The sequence below is a fragment of the Hylobates moloch genome, unplaced genomic scaffold (genome assembly GCF_009828535.3).
Source record: "Hylobates moloch isolate HMO894 unplaced genomic scaffold, HMol_V3 SCAFFOLD_1, whole genome shotgun sequence".
In the NCBI taxonomy this organism is placed as follows: domain Eukaryota; kingdom Metazoa; phylum Chordata; class Mammalia; order Primates; family Hylobatidae; genus Hylobates; species Hylobates moloch.
Genome location: NW_026652276.1, coordinates 12113627 through 12132297, shown reverse-complemented (window position 1 = coordinate 12132297; position 18671 = coordinate 12113627). Strand labels below are relative to the sequence as shown.

General features: G+C 41.8%; 1 protein-coding gene and 1 non-coding gene across 3 annotated transcripts in view; one reads left to right on the top strand and one right to left on the bottom strand.

Annotated features, from left to right (window-relative positions):
• Positions 1–18671, bottom strand: part of DNER (delta/notch like EGF repeat containing) — a 366652-nt gene that overhangs the window by 250525 nt on the left and 97456 nt on the right. The gene's annotated exons all lie outside the window — the stretch shown is intronic.
• LOC116809881 (U7 small nuclear RNA) lies at positions 2143–2204 on the top strand. Its single transcript, XR_004370047.1, has one exon. It is a non-coding gene; the product is annotated as a U7 small nuclear RNA (small nuclear RNA).

Below are 18671 nucleotides of genomic sequence, written 5' to 3'. Positions count from 1 at the left end.
GAGAAAGCCAGTGAAACATGCCAAACAGGGGTGGAAACTCAAGTCAGAGTAGCACTTTGAAAAGAACTTTTCACTTTTGTTGGGGACCCCAAAGACAGGGACTCCAAACGTTTTAAATGTTCTCATTTCTTTATTTTTTAAATAGGACAAATGACATGCTCCTTAATTTTAAAGAATAAATAAAGAACAAATGACACCAATGTGGGGTAGCAGGGAGTTGGAAAACCAGGCACATAGTAGGCTCTCAAAAAATATTTCTTGTCTCAAACAAAGAAGAGACCCCATTGCTTTCTAAATCATTCTTTATTCAGAGAATTGCCTACCAGGAAGAGTGTTCTTCTGTATCTGTTAGGCTCGGTGGCCTGGGATCCTTAAGGGAAGTTGGAGAGAGAAATCTATGAGTGCCTGTGAAACCAGGTGCAAGAGCAGAAAAATCAGGGTCATCTTGTTCAGTAAAAGTGGGGGGAGGCTTTGGGTTGAGCCGTCAAGTGCCAAGTGTTCTTGTGTACCTGCCTGGCCTCTTGACTACTTTGATGTGTGTTTTTCTCTCCGCAGGCACACAAAATTCCCTCTGCTCTCTTTTCAGCTTTTCTAACCTTACTTGGAAACAGCTGCTCTAATTTTAATACCCATCTGCTCCCGGGAATAGGACAAAAATCAGTGGCTCTGCAGATAAATCTAAAGTCTTTGGGTATCCAACCTCATTTATCTGGAGATAAGCCTTCTATATACAGCAGGCTTCATATAGACAGCTACAGTAAGAACAAAACTAAACAGGAAAATGAGTAAAAATTCAAGCCACCAAAAGAGCAGGTGGCCCTAGATATCCAGTACCAATTGTTTTAAAATCAACAAGAGCCAAAAACCCACAAATTGCATGTGTGTTCAGATTGTCTCATTGCAAGATTAAAAAGAGGATCTTTGATTGGCTAGCAAATCTGCTCAAAGGACAGGGTTGTTTTATTTATTTTTTCCATGAGGAAGCTGAGAGGACCTTTGAAGTTATGAAAGACAAAAGAAAAAAAAGAAAAAAATAATAACAGAACAAAAAACAGGGCTGAAAGTGGAAGAGGTCACCCGTAAAAGCCGTACCAACTAGAAACAGTCATGGACTGTGAAGCAGAGAAACAAGGATGGTCACAACAGAGACAGGAGTCTCTGCAGCCTAGGAGTTCAGACAGGAAGCAAAGGGATGAGGGCAGAAACCCACCACCACCTTAATTCTGCAGCTCTGTGGACACTATATATAAGCTATACAGGGAAGCAGAAAAAACCTGTGTGATTGTATCTAATGAAGCAGTATGGCAAAGGTACTGTAGCTTTGAAGACACTCTACAGTACTGATCATTCAAATTATCTCTTTTAAATGCAAATATTTAGCATTTCCAATTAAGGCATAAAATTAGAAGGCTAGAAGAACCCACTGGGAAAACCGTCAGAAAAGTATATCCATAATGGCTTTTCAAGCTAACAATTTTTGAACACAGAGCATCCCCTGAACTGTTTTAGAATGTTGATGAAATCAATCCCATTTGATAATGCCATGTTGAACTATGTGAATTGTTAGTGTATAAAGATTATAGACACCATACCAGCCTGGGCAACATGGCAAAACCCCTTGTCTACAAAAAAAAAATGTAAAAACTAGCTGAGCATGGTGGCACACACCTGTAGTGCCAGCTACTTGAGGGGCTGAGGAGGGAGGATTGCTTGAACCTAGGAGGTGGAGGTTGCGGTGAGCCAAGATAGCGCCACTGCACTCCAGCCTGGGTGACGGAGCAAGACCCTGTCTCAAAAACAAAGATCACAGACACGTGACTTATCTTGCATCTGCAAATGCCATAGGCATCCATACAACAGAAACTTCAATGGAAAATTTAACTATTCGAGATTTTAATTGAACTGATGGCCAGGCCCTTCTCCAGTAAAAAAAAAATTAGATAAAATTAAAAATGCTTTCATTTGGAGGTAAGCTTTAAAAAGGGGTGGAAGAAAAGGGGGATTATCGAGTTTCAGGAATGATTAGAAAATTCACAACCAGAGAACTTAGCACATGATGACACTGCATTGACGACCACACAGCCTACAGAGCTGGAAATAAGACCTACAGTTCTGGGAATTGGGGTTCTAAAAGTCACATGGGAGTGTTCCAGCTCTTTTAGAATCTGTCTAGCAGGCTTTCTGGCTTTTACAGGATGGCTCCCCTCACACACACACACATACTCAAATGCGGATGGGAAATGGGGCCTTGAGCACAGGAAAGGAGAGGCAACTATAACTGAGCCCACACATGAAGCCTCTTAGAGCCTCCTGTCCGTTTAGAGAGAGCAGAAGGGACACTAGAGAAATCCACCAGCAGGCCTGAGGTACCAGCAGAAAAACTGACATCTCTACAGTCTTTGGATTAAAAAAAAATAAAATTCCCATGAATAATTAAAACCTCCCATATGAATGTCCCCTGTGATTAACAACATCTCCTTCATGTGGACATCCTAAACCAAAAATTAACATTAAAAATGTGTTTAGGGCCAGGCGCAGTGGCTCACATCTGTAATCCCAGCACTTTGGGGGGCCACGGCAGGCAGATCACTGGAGGTCAAGAGTTCAAAACCAGACTGACCAACATGGTGAAAACCCTGTCTCGATTTAAAAATGCAAAAATTAGCTGGGTGTGGTGGTGCACTCCTGTAATCCCAGCTACTCGGGAGGCTGAGGCAAGAGAATCGCTTGAAACTGGGAGGCGGAGGTTGCGGTGAGGCAAGATGGTGCTATTTGCACTCCATTCTGGGCAACAAGAGCGAAACTCCATTTCAAACAACAACAACAACAAAACAAAAAAAAAAAAAACGTGTTTAGGATCAGTACAGAAGTGGAGTGACACTTTTCACAATACAGGACACATGGGACTCACACACATGCATGTGTACACACAGACTCTTATCAAATCAGTGCACAGTAAAAAATTACAAACCATACAAGGAAATAAGCCACCATCAGCACTTGGAACTGTGGATAAAGGGTCAACAAAACCTTTTCCACTCCTGCATGAATATATATTTATGCATTTTAAGATGAAATAAGATGCTTAAAGTAGATCTAAAACTTTTTTTTAATTCCTCACAACTTCTTTAATTAACTGACCTGATTAAACTGTCCTGATATCTTTGATAAGAAGACTTCTACTAAAGATATTAATAGCTAAGATTTCTGAGTGCTTATGCTATATCGAGCATGGTTCTCGACGTGCTCCCTATATTAATCTGCTTAATCTTCACTATCACCCTGTGAGGCAGGTACTGTTATCTGTATATTATCTCTGAGGCTCAGAAACTATCTTGTTCACGGTCCTTCAGCTAGTAACATAATGAGAATACTAATCCAGGTAGGACAGTACAATTCCAATTAAAATCCCATGCTTCTTTTTTGTTTTCTGACTTATCAAATTGATCCAAAACACAAATAAGAGATGAAAGGACCAAATATTTTCAAGATAATTTGAAGAAGAATAAAGACACATGACTTTATGCCCCCCCAGAAATAAAAATTTATTATAATTCTATAACTACATTGAACAATGTTTCAGATGAGAGAGCACAGAGATTTGCCTGTGTAGAGAAAATAAGAATGTAACAGGGAAGGCATTAACAATTAGTGTAGGAAGGATGGACGTGATAGCTCACGACTGTAATCCCAGCACTTTGGGGGGCCGAGGTGGTCGAATCACTTGGGCCCAGGAGTTCAAGACCAGCCTGGCCAACATGATGAAACCCCACCTCTACTAAAAATACAAAATTAACCGGGCATGGTGGTACATGTATGTAATCCCAGCTACTCGGGAGGCTGAGGCACGAGAATTGCTTGAACCCAGGAGGCAGAGTTTGCAGTGAGCCGAGATCATACCACTCCACTCCAGCCTGGGTGACAGACTGAAACTCTGTCTCAAAAAAAAAAAAGTAGTGTAGGAAAGATCAACTTTTTAGTAAGTGATACTTGAATAATTGCTAATTGCTGACCCCTGGGACTGACATAGATATCTAACTTATACCATACATCTACACACACAATGAATTCCAGATGGATTTTGTAGGACAATGTTAAAAATACAACCTCAAAACTTTTAAATCAGGAGTTGACAAATTACAGCTCACAGACCAAATGTGGCCCATCATCCAATTTTAATAAATCAAGTTTTATTGGAGCACAGTCACACCCGTCAGTGTGTCCATTGTCCAAAGCTGCTTTCCCACAGTTGAGTAGTTGCAACAGACATGTGGCCCACAACGCCTAAACTATTTACTCTCTGGCTCTTTGCTGAAAGTTTGCTGATTCCTGCCTTAGATGAAAATATAGGACAATATCTTTATGACATCAAGATAGAAAAGAATCTCTTAAATAAGACTCATAAAAGGTGAATAAATTAAACCACATGAAAATTTAAATGAATGAACTCGAGCTATATCTGAAAGCCACAGACAAATCGCAGAAACGCCATAGTGACTGGGAAAAAACCAAGTTGTGAAAGGATCCTGCAGTGTCATACGTCTATGCACGTTTTATGCCTATATCGTAAAAATATTTTAAAAGACAGAAAGCTTACAACCCAACTTGGAACAATCATTGTTTCTGGGTAGAGAGGGAGGGAAGTGGGTTGGGGAGGAGTAGGGTAGTGGCAGTGAGGGCGGTGGGCTTTAACTGTATTTGCCTGTTTTTTTTTTTTTTTTTAACAATTGGAAACCAATATGGCAGAATGATGTTTGTTGAATCTCAGTGGCAGATGCTAATTATACTATTCTCCGTTCTTTTCTGTAGGTTTAAAATAGTTCATAATAAAGATTTTAATTAAAAATGTGATCTTGGCCGGGCATAGTGGCTCACGCCTGTAATTGCAGCACTTCGGGAGGCCAAGGCAGCTGGATCACTTGAGGTCAGGAGTTCAAGACCAGCCTGGCCAACATGGTGAAACCCCATCTCTACTAAGAATATAAAAATTAGCCGGGTGTGGTGGTGAGCATCTGTAATCTCAGCTACTTGGGAGGCTGAGGCAGGAGAATCACTTGAACCCAGGAGGCAGAGGTTCCAGTGAGCTAAGATCACACCACTGCACTCCAGCTTGGGCAACAAGAGTGAAACTCTGTCTCAAAAATAAATAAATAAAAATGTGATCTTCATCATTCAAGCACCTTCTCTGTTCCAGGCATTTCTGTAGCCCAGGGGCTGGCAAATGCTGACCCACAGGCCAAATCTGACCTGCAACCTGTGTCTGTACAGCCTATGAGGCAAGAATGATTTTTATGCTTTTTAAAGGTTGGAAAAATCAAAAGAAGATTAATATTCCAAATAATCATGTAAATGTTCGATAAGATTGAAGTTTCAGTGCCCATCAATAAAGCTTTTATTGAAATACAACCACACTCATTCGTTTTACATATTATCTGGCTGCCTTCACATGGCAACGGCACAGGTGAACAGTTGCCACAGAGATCTTGTAGCTCACAACAATGAAAATATTAACTATCCGCCCCTTTACAGAAAAAGTTTGCTAACCCTTGCACTAGGCCCTGAATACATGCAAAGCCTCTGTTCCTAAAGTGCTGGTGGAGGGACACAATGACAAACACCATAGACACAGCAGCAGTGTCACACATTGCTGCTTAAGTGTATGACCCAATGCAGGAAAAGACAAGGACGATTTTCTTCCATAGATTGTACATTCTACTTTTTATACCTTCAATAAAAATGGCTAAATAATTGTGGAGCTCTCCCAGTGAGGCAGGAGTAATGTCTGGATTGTAATATTTTTACTATCTTCTTCTTCCCAGAATTATATCACTGATTCAGCCCATTGGCTAGAAATATTCAGAATGTGAAATTTTATCACATAAAAGTTTTTGTCATGAGAAAAATCAATCCATCCTGCAAAAATTATAATAGGAATTTTAAAAACAGCATAACTTTGCAGATGATTATTTTAATGTCATTTGTGTTTTTAAGTTCTGTTTGATGTAAAATATTAACATTGTGCCCTGGTACCATTTGTTTTGACGATAGAAGGTTTTCAGACTTTGGAATAAGCCATGCCCAATAAACCTAAGCACAAGTTCTGAAAATAAACAGGAAGGATGAGTGTCCTTTATCAATGAAGAGAGCAAATGACACAGAAAAGGGAGCATTTGTGGCCCACTGTGTCGTGCTGCAGAAATCACAGGAAACACTCTAAACGGCCTCACAGCCCGTGGACACGGTAGAAGAGAACGGTTTCCTGGAAAGTAGTAACTTCACTTAGAAGAATGTTATTCAGAAAGCGACTGTTCCACATTCTTAACTGAGACCCGCATTCAGATGGCCAGTTCTATCCAGCGGGGAGCCTGCAGCTGACGTTCATGAGGATGGCTCAGGGTCATGGGAACACCATCAATGGGTTCGCATTTGCTCCATTTGGCAATGCACAGAAATGTATCATTTCCTCAACTGCCGACAGTGTACTGGAAGATCAGTCACCAGGGCTGGGTTCCAGGCTGCGGTCCTTTCGTGATACTTACACATCTTAGAGAACCATAAGAGCAGCTTCCACGCCTGTCAAATGCCAATATGGCAATGCGTATGCTGCTTATATCCGCAGTTCCCAAACTGTGTGCCAAAGTGCCATGGGGTGACAAGCTGAAGGCACAGGGCACCACAGATTATATTTTTAAAATTTTCAAGAGAAACACAGGATCTACAACTTCTGTCAGACATTTCAAAAACTACTAGCTAAAAGTAGTTCATTGTTTCAACATTAGATCCTATTACATTTTGATTATACCATATCTTACCAAAGCTGGGTTTTTCAGCAATTGCTGGGATAAAAAAAGCAAACACTCCCTGAAAGTCGATGTGAACAGGAGATGAGGTGATCAACTGAGCAGCTGTATAGTGCCCCATAGGCACATAGTCCTAGCAGTATGTAACTGCGATTACTTAAGAATAAAGTAAATGTATTTTTTTCTTTCAATGTATGTGTTATTTTTTTCAAACAGCTACGAAGTCATTTGCACATAAGTTGTTGGGATCCAACTACTTAATAAAAAGAACCATTAGCAATACCTTTTGGCCTGAAGCACTATAAAAAATTTACTGTGATGCTAAGGCCACCAGGAACCAAGAAAGTTTGGGAATCCCTGGCTTACATGAAAACGGTTATTGTGACACAACACGTTAAAAGTTCTTCATAAAATGGGTCACTTTATAAATTATGTAAGAAGTAAATTTACAAAGTTCTGCCACTTAACAATTTTAGAAATCTCAATAATCAGTCCACATCTTCTAAAAGAACCAAATAGCTGGAATTCCAGGAGACCAGTAGGCAGACCATAGACAGAACAGGCTTATCGGCAAATTGATTGAAATCAACTAGGTTGGCAAAGCATGCAACTGACACAGCTCTGAAAGATCCCCACAACCATCCCGACCTTGTGAGGTTTCACCTTCGCTTTACAGAGAAGGAAACCAAAGTCCTACAAGGTTACATGCAGGTTTAGGGTCCCTAAGCGACAGAGCAGAACTCCAACGCAGTTCTTTGAACCTGTCTCCACCAGCCCTTCCTCTAAGACATACTGACAGGAAATCATAACCACCTTGAAACCTTCGTCACATAGTGTTGGTGGCATGTTACACCGTCTCCATCACCACTCAGTCCTGAGTCTCTTTGAAGCCCTTTTCTTCAACATGCAGGTAAGGAGTATGAGGCTTTTGCATTGGTAGCCTGTCACTTTTTGTTACCCTATTGTTCCTATGTTTTAGCAGCTGATCAGTCACAACGTGGATTAAGGCATTAGTTGCAAACTGAAGTCAACCATACTCTGGAGTCAAGCACTACTAGGGTCAAATCCCAGCATGGCCACATAATACCTCTTAGTCCTTAAGGAGTTAAAGTAACTTCTCAACTCCTTACTTTTTGAGTATTTGAAATGGGGATAGTACTTTCTTTGAGGGACTGCTGAGGATTATCAGAGAGAATCTAGGACTTGGGTACAAAACTCTAATCAGTGGGATTGGGATCTCTGGTCACCCACATAAATATCAACTGGCCAGGTCGGAAAGCCTTCGACTGAGTCCACTATTGGGGATCAGACATTATGGGCATTCTGGATACACTGGGGGACCCTGGTGGAAGCCTGACTGTTAAAAGGACAAAACATCCCAGAGAGAGATTTACTGTAAAGGGAGAAGGCATCTGGTAGAGCCAGCCACAGCCAGTAAAGATGCCTCAGGTGAGGGGGAACAGTTCTGGTTCCAAAACGTCCACTGGTATCAGACTTAGACTGACCCAGCTGTGCATGAGAGCTGTCCACAAAGAGAGCTGTACCTTGGAAGGGGAAGCTCTGTGATTCCAGAAGCCTCGCTGCGGACACAAAGCTGGGTGGAACATGCTGGGCTCACTGTTTTTTGCACTTTGCCAGAATGGCCTGGAGTTACCAGGCTATTTGGCCCAGGTTTCGCTTTGACCAATAGTAGGCACAATGAGCTCCAAACTGGTTATCTTTGGTCTTCTGACCTAACATCTAGAGTCTGTGATAATTTTATGAAGGACCCAGTTATTTACTTTCCCTATCACATCTACACACACAGGGAGAGAGAACTGGATGAACTAATAAGAAATCTTAAAGTGACAAGTTCTGTTACTATGTGGTAGAAAGCAAGAACTTATTCCAATATACAAAACTATTTTGGACCAAAATATGTATTTGCATATTTCAGGCAAATGTACAAGTGACTTGCTAAAATAAAACAATAGCTTATCTCTAGTTAAAATTCAATCGCACTTGCATCCTCATTAAAACATTTGCACTGTAGAATGTCCAACATGAGATACTGTTATCAGCGTCTCTACTGTGCCCAGCTCTTCAGGGAGATCTTCAGCAAACAGCCATTAAAAATCTAATTTCGCTGAATAGAATATAGATTAACGGCCAGTTCATTCTATAAATATTGCTTCTAAAAACAGAAGTTTTGCTGGTAACAGAAAAAAATAAAATCCAAACAGCAGTACCAATTACTACAGCAGCATTTTTAGTAGTTTGGCGATCAGTATGAGCCATGGTAAAAAGCAAAATCAAGCATTCAAGCATGTGAGTGCCAAAGAGCCAGATCACCTGAATTACAGTCATAGCAAATTTAATTTATGAACAATAACACACTCAATGCATTGTGTAGAAAATAAAATTCGTGACAAATTTTCATATAACTGAGCAGTGCTATAAGTGTTGAAAATAGGATTTCCAAACCTAAAAATAACCCTCTAAAGCAAATATTACCAACTCCATTTTAGAGGTGAGACATCTAAGACTTAGAGAAGTTCACAAACCACATACATAATATATGGCACAAGGAAGAGTCAATGCCAGATTGTTTTTACTATACTCTACATTTCCAAAAAAAAAAAATTAAGAGCTAAGTTTCCTGGGCATTTTTTTTTCTTTTAATCATTTACTTTAAAGGAAAGACAGTTTGAGCTGGGTGAATCTTAGCATACATTCAGAAACAAGTAACTACATAGAGTATCAAGACCCCAAATCATTAGTCTTTGTTTCAGCCGCCCTTCATAACTGTTGAGCTTTAAATTCCTAATCATACATGCTGATTGAAGGACATCATGGCACAGACAAGCAAGTTAGGAATAAGGCAAAAGTAATTTTGTTTGGCACTGAGCAGAGTTTGAGATTTACATCTGAAGATAAGCATCTAAAAATTCAAGATCCATCAGAAAAAAACATGAAACACAAATAGATGGAATGTTCATTTCTCAAGTCACCCAGGCTTTCTGAAGTCCTCTACTGTTGAGAACAAGTGAGAGTAGCTCCAAGCCCAGTCTCCTGGCCTTAACTCCGTCCTCTTTCCCACCCTGTTTCTGGACTCTCCTACAGGACATTTTTATTAACAGGGTCATAATTTCCTGGGCCAGGGAGGTAGCTCTATATGCCCCAAAGACTTTCTTGCAGTTTTTCTGGAGCTAGACAGGGTTGTCTCGAGTCTACAGAATGAGGCAAAGAACAGAGCTATGAACCCGGGCATGAGAGATTGGGCTCCAGCCCTGCCTCCTCTGCAGACTGGACAGTGACTCTGAATTGCAGCTTCCTCATATAAGATCTAAAAGACCAGTGCCCGCTTTCCTCATGGCTGGTTAGAGAAATCAAAAGTACAGTGCAATATGATCTTAGGTGATTATTTTAAAGTTGTATTAATATTTATCTCACATTACCTAAGATACAGTCACTTGAGGTCTAACATTCTATATGTATAGTTGCTTTTATTTGCTAGGATTAGGAACTAATCTACAAAGACTTTATCTACTAGGATTAGCAGTAACATTTATCACCAGAGTTTCATTCTTAGAAGGGTAAATGGGAATTTACAATAACGACAGAGTCAAGGCAGGACAGTTGGTGACACCTCCCCACCCCCACTCAGTGATGCATTTTCCAAGTCGTCCAAAGGGTTTAGAATTGTTCTGTAGAGGCTGGGCGTGGTGGCTCATACCTGTAATCCCAGCACTTTGGGAGGCCGAGGCACGCGGATCACCTGAGGTCAGGAGTTCGAGACCAACCTGACCAACATGGAGAAACCCCATGTCTACTGAAAATACAAAATTAGCCAGGCGTGGTGGCACATGCCTGTAATCCCAGCTACTCAGGAAGCTGAGGCAGAAGAATCATTTGAACCTTGGAGGCGGAGGTTGCAGTGAGCCGAGATTGCGCCGTTGCATTCCAGCCTGAGCCACAAGAGCAAAACTCCATCTTAAAAAAAAAAAGGCCGGGCACGGTGCTTCACGCTTGTAATCCCAGCACTTTGGGAGGCCGAGGCAGGCAGATCATGAGGTCAGGAGATCGAGACCATCCTGGCTAACACGGTAAAACCCTGTCTCTACTAAAAATACAAAAAAAATTAGCCGGAAGTGGTGGTGGGCGCCTGTAGCCCCAGCTACTAGGGAGGCTGAGGCAGGAGAATGGTGTGAACCCAGGAGGCAGAGCTTGCAGTGAGCGGAGATTGCGCCACTGCACTCCAGCCTGGGTGACAGAGCGAGACTCTGTCTCAAGAAAAAAAAAAAGAATTGTTTTGTAGAGGACAAAGTGTCACATTTCTGTGGTGGTCATCCGTTCACTAGGAGACTAGTGGCAATAAATAAATAAATAAATAAATCTGTCTAAAGCTATTGCAAAGCAAGCAGCCACAAGAAGTGAGGGTAGCTAGGATCCAGCTAAGAGTCTGGGTTTCCGAGGGTTTAATTCCCCAGGTGGACATGGACCTGCATGTAGGAATCTGAATGATAAGGCCAGCATGGCATGGAATGCTTTATCAAAGTTTAAAAGTGAAGGGACCCCTTTTACTGGAAAACAAGTTTCACAAACACCCAATGTTAACCTCCATTAAAGTTGTTACTCAAATAGATACAAGTATATTTTCATTAAAAACCACAAAAGTGATAAATTAATATAATGTGGTAGAAAATATTATTTTGCTGCAGCTAGTTGGTTGCTCATAGGTGACCATGCTCATGAAGTTTCTCTGGAGTGTGCCCACTGATGCTACTACCATGGACCACCATGGGCTATGGGGCCACCATGAGCCCATGTGATGTTGAATCCTCCCACATCCTCTCTTCATTCAACCCACCTTGAAACTTTTGTCCTATGGTTCCATGTGACTTTGGGCTTTCACTTGGAGCAAATACATCAGTTACTTATTACTGATTATTTTTTTCTCATTGGCCAACTCTATGACCAACCCAAACAGGCCTTGTATCTCAGAATGGTACTCAATCATAAAGTGGTCACTTCTGAGCTAAGGTGATGGGAACAAGAGAGCACACAAACATTACACGTTATCTCAGCCAACCCACAGACCTCCCTGAGAATACACCCACAGACAGTGTGTGTGTCCCTCCTTCCTCTTTCTGTCCCCAGAAACATTGCTGTAGACGAACACTAACTGGGGAATCAAGAGAACAATGGCACTCTCTATCCACTTGTGGTCATCATCTCCACTCTCTGGGTGTCATGGGTGAAGTGAGGGAGCTGTCTCAAATCTAGATCATGTCTAGGGCCCTTGGCAGGTCCACCTTCTATAATGCCATTAATCTCTAATACCCTGGGGTGATGCCAGGACCATCTCTGGGCAAAAGGCTCACATAGGCTAAGTGAGCATTCCTAATGTATCTTAAATCATGGTGTTATCTGGACACGTGGCTTGTCCTGGTCTCTGGGCTGAGGCCTTTGGCATGCTTATGCAGATGGGAGGGTCTGCTGCAGGTTGCTCTGGCCATGCTGTGACAACTTGCCCTGGAAAGGTCCTGAATACGGCTAATTCTGGCAGACACCAGAGCACATCCATTGAAGAAGAACCAAAAGATGAAAAGCCAGCATTTCAACCTTGCATTGATTTCAAAACATGCAAAATGAATTCAATAAATAGGAAATCCTTTATCACACTTGATTTTATTTGTCAAAACTTAACATTAGCTCTACAACAAGTAAAAATCAGGATGGAGAGTATGGTAACTAAAATAAGAAGAAAAGAGCTCCCTTTCTTGGTTCCATGACAGTAAATGTAAATTCTAGAACAGAGATTATGACATGGTTATATTTCCAGTATTTAGATCCAATTTATTCAAATAATTGCAACCTAATTGTGTGGAGCTATTTTAAATACTGATTTGCTTCCCATTTAAATTAAAACCTCACCACCTGTGACTATTATTCCAAATATGTTCCTTATAATTTAGACAATGAAATATTAATTATAATTTTGAAAATTAGCTTTGCTTAGATACAACTGTTCTCAATAACTTTTAGTCCTCTGAAAAAGGCTCTTAAAGACCAATCCACCAAACACATTGGTTGTATCCTTTTCTATTTCAATTTTCTAACACACAAAAAAAGAGTTTATATTTTTTGCTGATATTCTAAGTCATTTATTTCCATACTTCATAAAGAAGACAAAGGAAAAATAGTTTTTTTTGTTATAAAGAGTCCCAGGTCAGAAATTCAGGCTGGGCATGGTAGCTCTTGCCTATAATCCCTGCACTTTGGGAGGCCAACACAGGAGGATCACTTGAGCCCAAGAGTTCAAGGCCAGCCTGGGCAGCATGGCAAACCCCATCTCTACCAAAAGTACAAAAATTAGCTGGGTGTGGTGGCACACACCTGTGGTCCCAGCTACTTAGGAGGCTGTGGTGGGAGGATCGCTTGAGCCCAGGAGGTCAAAACTGCAGTGAGCCAACATCATGTCACTGATTATATGATTGAACTCCAGTCTGGGCGACCGAGTGAACATTGTCTCAAAAAACAAAAAAGAAAAGAAATGTAGTCACCTGGCCTTCGAGAAGTCACATGACCCCTGGGCTTTTGTTGCTACATCCATCCAATGGAGATAACCCCCCTTTTCCTGCAAGAGGCAGGAGCTGTGCCCAATGGCTTTCAGAGCCTGCCAGTCCTATATTCGCATAGATATATAATGTAGGCAATAGAGCATGACGGCTGTTTTTTAATCACAGGTACTACTGGCCAGGAAATAGTGAATCCAAAATTCCCCTAAGAGTCTGGAGGTAGGTGGAGATACATAGTGTTATTACACAAAAAGCTTCATGCTGTGAAGGCCCCACAGGAGAAGACATTGTCAGTCTAGAAAGGGGATGGCACCAGGACAACACCATTCATTTGAGTAAGAGTTCTTCTCAGTTCCTCCCGGTGAAAAATATAGTCAGGAAAAATGGAACTGCACTACATATTTTTTTTATTATGCTTTATACTATGTGGCTCCAGAAGGTGGGCTCCATAATTCTCAACTCAAACTCATGTCTTCATGAAGACCTATTTCCAAGGGCCTCTCACGCAGCATGTGATGTAGCTCCATGCATCAGCCTCGCAAAGCTGGTGTCCCAGACGCACAGCCCACCCCAGTGAATTCTGCCTTAACAAGGCTTAGTTCTTCCACCAGGGCACCAAGTCTCAGCTGCTGTCCAAATTGTTATGTTGCACATTTCATACTCTATTTGTGAGTAGACTAAAGTCAACAAAATTAGTAAATTGGCTGAATTTAATAATTTTTAGGTATGCCAATTCAGTAACTGTTATATAAGCTAAATAAAATGATATTCCTCTTTTTAAATTTCTTTGCTTTTATTTTAACGTCTCTTAAAGTGGCCTCATGACTCAATCAAAATTTTATTAGCTGAACACACAGTGGCTCATATCTGTAATCCCTTTGGGAGGCTGAGGGAGGAGAATCACTAGAAGCCAGGAGTTCTAGACCAGCCTGAGTAATATAGCGAGACCCCCTCTACCCCCACTCCTACTGCCCATCTCTACAAAAAAATTTTAAAATTAGCTGGGCACAATGACTTATACATGTAATTCTAGCTACTCAAGAGGCTGAAGATCGCTTGAGCCAAGGAGTTCAAGGTCACATTGTGTCACTGCCTTCCAGCCTGGGGGACAAAGTGAAACCCTGTCTCTAAAGAAATTTATACACACACACACACATATAAAATAATTTACTTACCTAGCATATGCCACTGAACAAAGCTAAAAAAGCCTAAATCTATTGAATAATTATTTAATTTATTGTATAATTTATTGAATAATTTTATTGAATTATTGAAAAATTTACTGAATTATGCACTGTATGCCTGGAGAAGGCCTTTCGTTAGGATATTTTATTTTCATTTTGAACACATATCTAACAAAATTGATTATCTAGTTGCATAGCCCAAATAAATTAGAAGCTACACATTAGAAAGAAAAGTTTTTACTAAAAACCAGCTCAGTGATATAAGTGCAGAGAGACATCTGGCTTGGAAAAAAGCAGGAAAAATACATGAAAGGGAGAAACATGGAATCAAGAAGTTGGCCACTGGAGGCCATTGGGTGGAGTTGGGGGTGAGACGGCAATGTCCCAGGGCTTCTGTTCAGTTACTGCCTGATTCTAAATTAATGCCCAAGATAATGCCCTTCAGTTACAACAGAGAGGGTAAATTATATTCTGTGTGCTCTGCTGGTACATATAGTGTACTGAGGGACCATTTTTTAAAAATGACTGCAAAGAATAATATCAGAATTTAAAGAATAAACTTCAGGTATCTGGGAAACTCATTTAAAGTAATTTATCAAATGCTAGGTAAAAGAGCTGGTACTATATTTTAAATAATTAAATAATAGTGAATACAAACTTACTACATTAAATAATAGTGAATATAAACTTACTACAGTGATTTCTAGTTGGATTATTTTTACATATATTATTTCGTCTCTCATCCCACAGGTCATTCTCCACCTGCGCTACTATTCCATCCTCACCTTTGTTTTTGAACAAGGAAAAGCCTTGTGAAGTCAAGCAATTAAGTGTTCTTTTATGATTATGAAGCAGAGAGGAAGTGAAAAATCACCGGTGTGAAATTTCTTCGCACTTGAGAAAGCAGATTGACGGAGCTAATATGGGATGCACGGGAAGTTTGTTCAGAACCGAAGCGACTCAGATGGGCACCCTCTCAGCCTGTGGGTGTCACGGAAGAATGGGCTCACCCTCCCCTCCTGGGCCGGAATGTGATATGAAGACAGCATTGCTCCCAAGAGACACAATGGATAGAAATAATAATGGAACGGAAATAAATTCAGAAAGCAATTAAGGAACTGTCAACAGAAAAAGCTGAGCAAAACCAGATATCAAAATTACCATTTAATCTTTTTTCATGTATCTTTTTGGCTCAAGTTACTTTCATATCAGAATTATAATTATGGATATCACCACAAGCCATTAGCCTCACAGTTGGCACTCTCCTTACCCCCAACAAATTACATGTCAGCCATTGGGCTTCAGCCATCATCATTCCTTCAAGGGCTCCTATCAATCACCTCACCGCCTGTGATGAGATGAGCTGCAGCCTCGAGGCAGAAGCAGCCGTCTGCGGTTTGGGGTGCTCGGTAGCTTCTGCAGACACAAACGTTCTCTTGTGCTTTCCTGATAGAGATCCCTGTAAATCCTCGGAGAAACACCAACCCCACACTGGGATGGGGCATCAGTCCCTTCAGAAGTGTTGTGGACTGAACTGCATCCCCCCAAAATCTATATATTGAAGTCCCATCCCTCGGTATGTGAGAATGTAACTGTATTTGAAGACAAAGTCGTTAAGGGGTGATGAGATGAAAATGAGGCCATTAGGGTAGGGTCCTGGTCCAACAGGACTACTGCCCTTAAAAGGAGGAGTCACACCAGGGATGCCCATGCTAGGAGGAGAGGCTGTGTGAGGACACAGTGAAAAGGCAGTTGTTTGCAAGCCAAGGAGAAAGGCCTCAGGAGAAACCAAACCTGCTGACACCTAATCTCAGACTCCCAGGCTCCAACACTGTGAGAAAATAAATATCTGCTGTTTAAGCCACCCGGTCTGCGGTGCTTTGTTACGGCGCCCTTAGCTAACTCATACAAGAAGTTTCCGTGTATTTCCCAGGGTAAACGAGTCCTTAAAAACATCATTACTAAGTGCTCTTACTAAGGGTTTTAATACTGCAGATATTAAAACAAAAGTGATAAATAATAACTACATGAGTACGCCTACCATCAGAAATTACTGCAACGACTTCCTAACATGTTTCCCCATGGTTCCTCATTGCCCTATTTTGATAATTCCTACATACCATTGTCAAAGTAGAATCTTCCTAAAGCACAGCATTGAAAATTATATTCACCTGCTGAGAAAAGTCCACTGGATTCTCATTGACGACCAAATGAAAGTCTCATATGAGGCCCTAGAGAGTCTGGCCCCGATGCTACTTCCCAGCCATGCCCACCACAATACTCCCCACACTTCCCACCTGCTCCCAACAGGAGGATCTGAGGCCACCTGGATGTACCTGGCCTCACCCTTACTCCTTGCCCTTTGGGTTTTTTTGACCTGGAAGCATGGGCCTCTTGAGCTCAGAAGGCCTTCCCAGCCACGCCTACTACAATATTTCCCGCACTTCCCACATGCTCCCAGCAGGATGATCTGGGGCCACCTGGATGTACCTGCCCTGACCCTCACTCCTTGCCCTTTGTTTGGTTTTTCTTACTTGGGCCTCTTGAGTTCAGAAGGCTCCCAAGGGGTCTAAGAATCTATTGAAATTGCATATAAAAGGGCTGGGCGCAGTGGCTCACGCCTGTAATCCCAGCACTTTGGGAGGCCGAGGCGGGCGGATCACGAGGTCAGGAGATCGAGACCATCCTGGCTAACACTGTGAAACCCCGTCTCTACTAAAAATAAAAAAAAATTAGCTGGGCGTGGTGGCTGGCAGGCGCCTGCAGTCCCAGCTACTCGGGAGGCTGAGGCAGGAGAATGGTGTGAAACCGGGAGGCGGAACTTGCAGTGAGCCGAGATCGCTCCGCTGCACTCCAGCCTGGGCGACGGAGCGAGACTCCATCTCAAAAAAACAAAAAACAAAAAAAAAAAGAAAAGAAAAGAAATTGCATATAAATAATTACTCCTGTCTATATCTGACCTCATTCCAGAAAGAGGGCTATAATTCTCATGAGATTTTCAAAGAGCTTGACAGCATTGAGTTTTACCTGAGCCCTGTACACCTGGAAAACAGTGATGGTTGTGAAATTGCCATCTCTTTGTATTCCAGGAAACAACTTACTGCAAAGAACCACCCTTCCCCATATGACTTAGATAAGACTCACCAATGACCCCTTTGACCCCCAAAGGCCAGACACAGAACCCTCAAATTCTCATAAATGAAGAGCTGAACCTTTGTCCCCAGTGACCCATCTGAGCAAGATACCTGCTAATGTGAGTTAACCAAACTTGAGTCTTTTCTGCCCTGCGGGCCTTTGAACTCTGATCCCCACTCAGCCTGAGTCAGCACGGGAATGCAGAGTAACCTCCTTAGGAGCCACGGACTGCAAGCGTTACAAGCTGAATTGTGTACCCCCGAAAGAAGGTTCGTTGATGTTGTAAGCCCCAGTACCTCAGAATGTGGATTTTTTTGGAAACGGTCTTTGTGGACATAGTTAGATATGATGAGGTCATACTAATTAGTGTGGGTCATGGATGCCTGCATGACTGGCATCCTTATAAGAAGAGAAGAAGAGACAGAGACACAGAAGCTAGAGACAGACATGGGAGTGATCCATCCACAAGCCAAAGAATGCCAAGAATCTCAGGCAACACCAGAAGCCAGGAGAGAGGCCTGGAACAGATTCCTCCAAAAGGAAACAATTATGTTGATTCCAGACTCCTGGCCTCCAAAGTTGTGAGAGAATAAATTACTGTTGTTTAAGCCACTGAGTTTGTGGCACTTTGCACAGAGGCCCCAGGAATCTACTACAACCAAGGAAAGACATCTGGTTTAACTGTTGCTTTGTGCCACCTGCTCATCCCTACTCCTCCACACTAGGTCTTTCCAGCATGTTTAATCCTCCCTACAAAAGAAAGTTCCTTTCTGCCTGACCTTTGAGACCCTTGCAGACCTCATGGTGGGAGCATTCTCCCTATTGCAATAGTCCCCTCCTCTAATTGTAAAAGCTCCCCCTCGCCCTATGACAATCGCTGCTTTTGATGAAGTCTCTCCTTACCTAAGGCCAGGCTGTTTTTTTCCTTGACAAGCTCTATGGTCCATAAATGGTTAAGAACCAGTGCTCCTCATAGGCTAATCTCCACCCAC